The 8237-nt window shown below is 46.4% G+C and overlaps 1 protein-coding gene across 1 annotated transcript in view; it reads right to left on the bottom strand.

Moving 5' to 3' along the window:
- The window catches only part of mctp1a (multiple C2 domains, transmembrane 1a), a 296725-nt gene that overhangs the window by 17236 nt on the left and 271252 nt on the right, over positions 1-8237 (bottom strand). The gene's annotated exons all lie outside the window — the stretch shown is intronic.

Genomic DNA, 8237 nt, shown 5'->3' with positions numbered 1-8237 from the left:
GGAGAGAGAGACAGAGAGAGAGAGAGAGAGAGAGAGAGAGAGAGAGAGAGAGAGAGAGAGAGAGAGAGAAAGAGAGAGAGGGAAAAAGAGAGACAAAGAAAGAGAGAGGAGAGGAGAGAAGACAGAGGATGGGCAGATCATGCATCTCAGGGAAAACAATGCATTTTGAAAAGCGTCATGGGCTCGTGGAGAGAGGGAAGCCAAATCGACCAGATATCCCGCCTGAACCGACGGAGAGGGCTTTGGCTCCGGGTTCGTAATAGAGATATAAAGTCGGCAGAACAAATCCAAATGTTTCCCTCCTTAACAGAGTAGCGCAGCACACGGGGGAAAATTTGAATATGTGAATAGAGAAGAGGAATTAGACACAGAGCCAAAATGGATACATCAGACTTGCTCTTTCTCTCCCTCTCTCTCTCTCTCTCTTTCTTCTCCGCTTGGCAGAAGCGGTGGGAGGAGGAATCGGCTCGGACCCTTCTTTTGTTCTGCCCGGGGCTTGGCACAGTGTGATGATGTCACCGAGCGGTGACATCATTATCATCCTCATTAACGCTGTCACCCCAACCGTGACGCCTTTTTTTCTTCTTTTCACTTTTTGGATGGTTTGAAGACTTTAATGAGTACATTGTTGGAGTATTTTTCGGGTGGGGTGGGGTGGGGCGAGACACACCACATACTAACTAACCCCCGGCCATCTAGAACAAACCCCCACCACCACCACCACCACACACCCCCCCTTGTTACACAAAGCAGGATAGAGTTATAGGAGTCAGTCATGCAACAGCGAACAGGCTGCATGGCCTTGCTGGACTGGCAGTGAGGACAGGGACAAGGACATAATATGTCAGCAGTGGTGTAAAGTAACTGTACTCAAGTACTGTACTTAAGTAACATTTTTGAGGTATTTGTACTTTACTTGAGTATTTCCCATTTCCAATACTTACTTAATACTTTTACTTCTACTCCATCTCAGAGGCAAATATTGTACTTTTACTCCACTACAATTATTTCAAAACTTCAGTTACTTTGTAGATTTTGATTATTATTACAAAACATACATTAACCACCTCACCCCTATAGAGCACCGAAGTCTGACGTAATTTACACATCCTACCTGGTTCGCGGTTTTCCACCCCCGTTCTGAATTCCCATAGACGTGTTTAATATCGTGTCAAATAAGAACTGTGTTCCAAAAATAAACTAATGATCCCGGCGGTTTGACTCTTATGGATATGAAGCATCAACTGACGGTGAGAAAACGCTAATGTTACTTCCGCCGAATTAGTTAAATTTTCGCCAGAAACAGACTGTATCAAATATAAGTGACTGACTATCATAAACGATACAGAACCTCCTCCCTGACAATATCGTTGTTTATTTTTGGACCACAATTCTTATATGAGACGATTCTAAGATGACCCAATGTTATTCTCCATAGAGAAATTACCTTACGAACCAGGCAGAGCATGTGAGCGGAGCGGAGCGAGGAGTGGAGCGACACGATTTTGACGTGAGTGCGGAGCTGGTTTATAAAAAGGTTGGAGCGCTACTCAGACCGAATGTTTGAGCATGCCCGGTCGCACGGACTTAGAGACACACAGCCATCCAGCAGAGCACAGCGCAACGAGATTTCATTAGAATTTCTACTTTCTTTTTCCTTTCTTTTTTTACTGTTGAGCGACCCGGTTTGAGCGGAGCATGGAGCGAGAGTGCGCAAATCAATGTGAGCGACGGAGCGACGGGGAGCGGAGCGCGGGGGGAGTCAACATGAGCGAATAGCGAGTGTGAAACCAGCCCCCTGGAGCGCCGTGCGGCATTTCCACCCGCTCCGCTCCGCTCACGTGCTCTGGAACCAGGGGATAAACGAGTGACGTCAGGACTTCTGTACTCTATATACATTTAGTCTATTTGAAAATAGCCGATCTACAAGCTCACAATGCGTCGCATTGTGAGCTTGTAGATCAGCTATCTGCTATTTTCAAAATATTGTTATACATAATGAAAACTTGAAATGGTATATTCTACATAATGAGTACTTTTTCTTTTGGTGCTTTAAATACATCTCGATGCCAATACTTTTGTACTTTTACTCAAGTAAATTTTGAATTCCGGACTTTTACTTGTAACATAGTATTTTGCAGTATTAATACTTTTACTCAAATAATTTTTTTTAGTACTTTTCCACCCCTGCATAGACAGTGACAGGGACAGATCAGTGGGGACAGGGACATTGACCGATCAGAGGGACTACTGGGCAAGCGAGGACATAGAACACGCAGACTGATCGTGGTTGGAATCGGTTGGTGGACATGCTTGAAAGCGGGGGGGGGGTGGGGGGGCATAACGAGAAGGAGAGCTATTTGTTACCAGTACAAGTGAAACAAGAGTGGGGGGGGGGTGAACCGCGGCCGCCTAAATCCACGAGATCACAACAGCGGCTGGCCGGCGGGGATATTTGACGAGGTGTTGAAGAAAAGCGACATTTGGTATCTCCAAGAAACCTTGTATCTCATTTTTCATACTTTTTATGTTCTTTTTTTTTTCATCATTTAATGCCCTACTGCGTTTTTTTTTTTTTTATGAGAACTGGCGTGTTGGTGGGCTCCAACGATGACGGATCGGGGGGGACGGGACGGGACGGTCCATTTTTCAAGCTCAGCCACTCAACCCCCAAAAAGAAGAGGCATTGCTCAAGTTTCCTCGCAGAAAGCGAGCGTTAAGCAACCAAAGCCGTGTTATTGAGCTAGATGAATGGACATTGTTAGATCATAGAGGATATAGAGACACTGGGCAAATCCTCATCATTATAGACCCATAGAGACAGTGGAACAGTCAAAGACACAAAACCCACGGACCCCCAGAGGCCATAGCCACAAGCCCCCACCCCCCCCCCCCCCCCCCCCCCCCGAAAGAAGTTAGCCCCTAAAAACAACCCCCCCCCCCCCATTGGCCCCACCTCCCAACCTCCTCTCCTTCCAGGATCAGGATAATGTGAAAAATGAACCATAGCAAGAAAGGCAGAGAGACCACATGGCCTCCGCAGGAAGAATAAAAGCACAAAAAACCCCCAAAACCTCCTCCACACAAGACAAATAGATATAATTAGGACAGCGTCCCTGGGTTATTTTTCTTCGCAAATATTTTACAAGACTCCCTTTCTTTTCTTCCTCCCTCTCTCCTTCTCTTCTCTACGCTCCGTCTCTTCTCCTCCTCCTCCTCCTCTGAATCCATCTGGTTTTCATTTCTCACTAAACAAATCCCGGGGTTTTTCGGTGGGGTCTTTCTATTGTTGCCGGGGCCAGGCCAGGCTGAGGGGTCAGGCCCGGCCCAGCACCGGGCCCTTTTGTTTTTTTCTCTGTATTTTTTCTCTTCTCCCTGTGTTCGTTCTTATCGGGTCCGAACCAGTGGTGGAAAGTAACTAAGTACATGTACTCAAGTACTGTACTTAAGTACAATTTTGAGGTATTTTTTACTTTACTGGAGTATTTCCAATTTTCAGTACTTTTACTTCTACTCCACAACATCTCAGAGGCAAATATTGTACTTTTACTCCACTACAATTATTTGAAAACTTGAGTTACTAGTTACTTTGTAGATATACATTATTACAGTTATAAAACATACATGATCCACTTTAGCCCTATTTTATTAGATCTACAAGCTCACAACGCGACGCATATGTTTTCATGCCAATACTTTTGTACTTTTACTCAAGTAACATTTTTAACACAGGCCTTGTACTTGTAACAGAGTATTTTTATATTGTGGTATTGCTACTTTTACTTAAGTAAAAGTACTTCTTCCACCACTGGTCCGAACTCAGGCAGGGGAGAGAGAGGCTGTTTGAGGGACAGTGGGAGCGGTGTGAGAGAGAGCAGGGGCGGGGGCGTATAGGGGGGGAAAAGGGTCGGAGGTCATCGGAGTATAAACCATTGCCACATGCCCCTCGGACCGCAAGCCTGACTCCTATTTCCTGTCTTCAAACGAGGCTGGGAAAGAGCGGGAGGTAGCAATAACACCGAGCGCTGCCGTGAGCCTTGTTTCCCCAAGACCCCCCCAATCCCCCCCCCCGCACACTGACTGCGCACATATGGAGCCAGGCAACCTGTTCTTAACCACACAACCTAATACACACACACGTTCATGTTCAATACACACACACACACACACACACACACACGTACCCGCACAAACACGTGCATGCGTGTGCGCGCCGACTTTCAGATAAGGCTGCACTGAACACCTGGTCTGACTGTGTGACTCGAAAATACTCTGAAACAATGGTTTCTCAAACTCTAAAATGTCAAGGTCTCCCCTTTACTCTGACAGTATACAAATGGCACCAAATGGACCCTAACGGGTCCATTTGGTGCCATTTGTATACAGTCAGAGTTACAGACTTTAAACCCCGCTAAAGGAACCCTGAGAGTCCCTGGAATACACTTTTGAGGAGCGCCGCTCTGAAATATACGGAGCTAGAGGAGGAAACTTTGCTGCTGACTTTCCTTCCCAATGACCTTATAACCTCCTTTTACAACTTTAGTCTTTTCGCCCTGTGTGCGATGTCACGGTTTTGACGGAGAGGAGGGCGTGCGTGCGTGCGTGCGTGCGTGCGTGCGTGCGTGCGTGTCGTGCGTGCGTGCGTGCGTGCGTGCGTGCGTGCGTGCGTGCGTGCGTGCGTGCGTGCGTGCGTGCGTGCGTGCGTGCGTGCGTGCGGCAGGGCTGACTGGAAGAGTGACAGAAGCCACATCCACAGATCTTTCTCAAGGTCAAAAGGATGCTTGTTAAATAAATCCCGTTCGGGAGTTTGTAAGCGAGCGTTGGCTTCCAGAAAAAGCACGTGTGCGCGCGTGTATACACACACGCACGCACGCGCGCGCGCTGGAAGCAGGCGGTGTTGTTTTGAGTCTGTCTCCAGGATCAAAACTTTGACTTTGACATTGAACTGGGGGAAAAATGAAAAAAAAAAATACCCAGAAAAAAAACTGATTTATTTATTTGAACGAGGGGAGAAGTGCTTGGATTATCGAGATGCACGCTCCTCCTAGCACGCCTTCCATTTTCATTAACATGTAAAATCGGGGGCCCTTTGTGTGCGTGTACAGTATGTATGTGTGTGTGTGTGTGTGTGTGTGTGTGTGTGTGTGTGTGTGTGTGTGTGTGTGTGTGTGTGTGTGTGTGTGTGTGTGTGTGTGTGTGTGTGTGTGTGTGTGTGTGTGTGCTCTGTACCCTCTGAAGTCCTGAGTGTTAATTTAAAGTTATAGAGTTAAATTAACAGACAGGATTTTATTGTGTATTGTGCCATGTTGTTATCAGTTTCAGTTCAGTACTTTAATGCAAAGGTTTCTGAACAATGAAAAAAGACGCGTACCTGCATTTGTGTGTGTGTGTGTGTGTGTGTGTGTGTGTGTTGTGTGTGTGTGTGTGTGTGTGTGTGTGGCTCTGTGAACCAATAGTTCATATGTTAAAGAGAACACTGTGTTCCAGACCCCCCCAGCCAGTGTTGCCATGTCTGCTTATTATAAGCGACTTTGGGCTTGTTTTTCTGTAAAGTTGCTCGTAAATATTGGTGTTTTTTACGGGCTGCGTTTTTTTGGCCTTGTTTCTAAAGTGTAGTTGCATCGCGTTGCGTCGCGTCGTGAGCTTGTAGATCGGCTATTTTCAAATAGCCAACGCACATAGGTTTAAAGTGCTCATATGGCCCGTATATAGTAGTTTCTTTTGGGCTTGTTTTCATAGACCAGGTTGCTTATTTCTCTCACGAAATCTGGCAACACTGCCCCCAGCCACAGCGAGGCGGAGGAGGAGGAGGAGGAGGAGGAGGAGGAGGAGGAGGAGGAGGAGGAGGAGGGTCCCATGTCTTTACAGGGGACCTGGGGGCCCGTATTCCTGTCTGTCTGTCAGAAAGTGTCTGTCAGAGAGCCTAAGTGGGGAGGAGGGTTGTGTTTGGACGGCCTGGAAGCCTCAGCTAATAAAAAGTGTCCATGTATGTATGTACGACGCCTCTGTTCTGCTGTTAGAGCCTAAGAAGGAATGGTTCCCAATCCCACGCACTTTCGGCGCCCGGCGTCGCTCGGATAAAACAGCGGTTCTCAATCTTTTCAGGCCACGATCCCCCAAAATAAACATATTTTAACTAGGTACCCCCAAAAAATAATCATATTTGAACTGGGTACCCCCAGAAAATAATCTTATTTGAACTGGGTACCCCCCAACAGTTTTTATAGCATAGTGTGTGGATTACTTTTGTTGCAGTAGTGGTCTTTTTTCTATTCTTTCTTTCTATTATAGGAGGTATTAGAAATGTCCTAAAAGTCCTTAAATTGCCACTTCGATCCCCCCAAAAATCATGTGGGGTCCCCCCAAAAATCACGTGGGGTCCCCCAAAAATCATGTGGGGACCCCCCAAAAATCACGTGGGGTCCCCCCAAAAATCACGTGGGGTCCCCCCAAAAATCACGTGGGGACTCCCCAAAAATCATGTAGTGACCACCCCTGGGGGTCCCGATCCACAGGTTGAGAACCACTGGATAAACGATGCGTCCGTGCGGCTCTAGACCCTCGCACAGAGAGAGAGGGACAGCCGAGAAGCTCATCGTCTAACTAAGTTTAGTATATTTTTAACAGGCCACGAATATGTTGGTGATCTTGGGCCGTGATTGGCCGGCTGTGCGATAACAACTCATGCACCCTTCACTCTGATTTACGGGTAACCTTTAAGCGGGGTCTGAAACTAGAATTGGACATATAGCAATTGCAGTGAATGGGAGCACTGTCATCAAATAAAAACTAAATATACGATTTCCAAATAATCATTTTCACATTTTATTTGCGGTCGGATAGCCAAAAAAAAAAACTATCAGAAAAAGCAATGCCTAATACCTACTAGTGAATTACAGATCTGACGATTTGACCTCACACACACACACACACACACACACACAAACAATAGGTTGTTGTACAACCTATTGTTGTAAAGTACAGTAGAGCGTACAGGGGGTCCGGGACCCCTAAGGGGTCCTCGAAGTTACTACAGGAGGGCCGCCAAATTTTTATTTTTACATTAACCACTTGAACCCTAGAATCTGTATTCTGACGGGGGAACTTTATCCGAAAATAGTCAATCTACAAGCTCACAACGCCTCGCAGTGCGAGGTGTTGTGAGCTTGTAGATCGATTATTTTCGTCAAAGAGGTGTACCGGGGAAAAAAGAGCAAACCAAGTATTGAGGGTTTAAGTGGTGAACTGTCTGAAAATACACATTAACATGAATCCAACACAACGCTACACGTTGATAGTTGCTGTCAAACAAGTCTATGAAGCAATCTATGAAATCTATGAAAATGCTTAATCTGCAACGCAATTGTATACATGTATATATGTAGTGGGGGAGTCCCTGCTTCATCTCTCTCTCAGTTAAGGGGTCCTTGGCCTGAAAAACATTACCTAAAGTCGAGGTTCAAAACACAACTTAAGTTTGGCCTTTTAGTGAAATGCACCCCTATAGGAGGAGTGTCTAACGGCGCTCATTAAACAGAGAATACGAAAGGTATCTTGGGGGCCGACGGTCCCGTTCTCATCCTCTCTCTCTTGCTGTCATTCCGTCTACTCTGTCAGTTTCTTTCGTGCTGCACGTCATTCTTCCCTCTCTCTCTCTCTCTGTCTGTCTGTCTGTCTGTCTATCTGTCTTTCTCATATCTCATCTCTCCCCGGTCTATAGCACATGGCACGGTGCCACTCAGCAGCAGGATGGATGCGCAGCTCGGAGTCGGGAGTTATAACGCCGTGCCTCTGTGTGTGAAACTAGCGGCGGTTATGGTGGAAGCCGGTAATTCTGTCAATGAAGCACCCGCAGTTTTTCTTACTTCATGCACGCGAGAAAAAGAAAAGAAACTTTCTGACGTCAATTACGTCTCATATAGGTTCGGCAACCCGGTATAACATTCAGGAGTTTGAGTGTGTGTGTGTGTGTGTGTGTGTGTCAGGCTGCAGGGCGCCAGAGTTCAATTGTTTTGATTGTATCTGTGGCGCTGTGGAAGGCAATATGTGTCATACCTGTGGTGTTTGAGTGTCCACAGCTTGCATCATTGTTTGTTTGCGCGTGTGTGTGTGTGTGTGTGTGTGTGTATGTGTGTGTGTGTGTGTGTGTGTGTGTGTGTGTGTGTGTGTGTGTGTGTGTGCCTGCTTGTGTGTTTTTGAAAGTGTGTGTGTGTGTGTGTGTGTGTGTGTGTGTGTGT

The sequence above is a fragment of the Gymnoscopelus braueri genome, assembly GCF_963280865.1.
Source record: "Gymnoscopelus braueri genome assembly, chromosome: 7".
NCBI classification, from domain to species: Eukaryota; Metazoa; Chordata; class Actinopteri; order Myctophiformes; family Myctophidae; genus Gymnoscopelus; species Gymnoscopelus braueri.
This window is presented reverse-complemented; position numbering and strand designations above follow the sequence as displayed.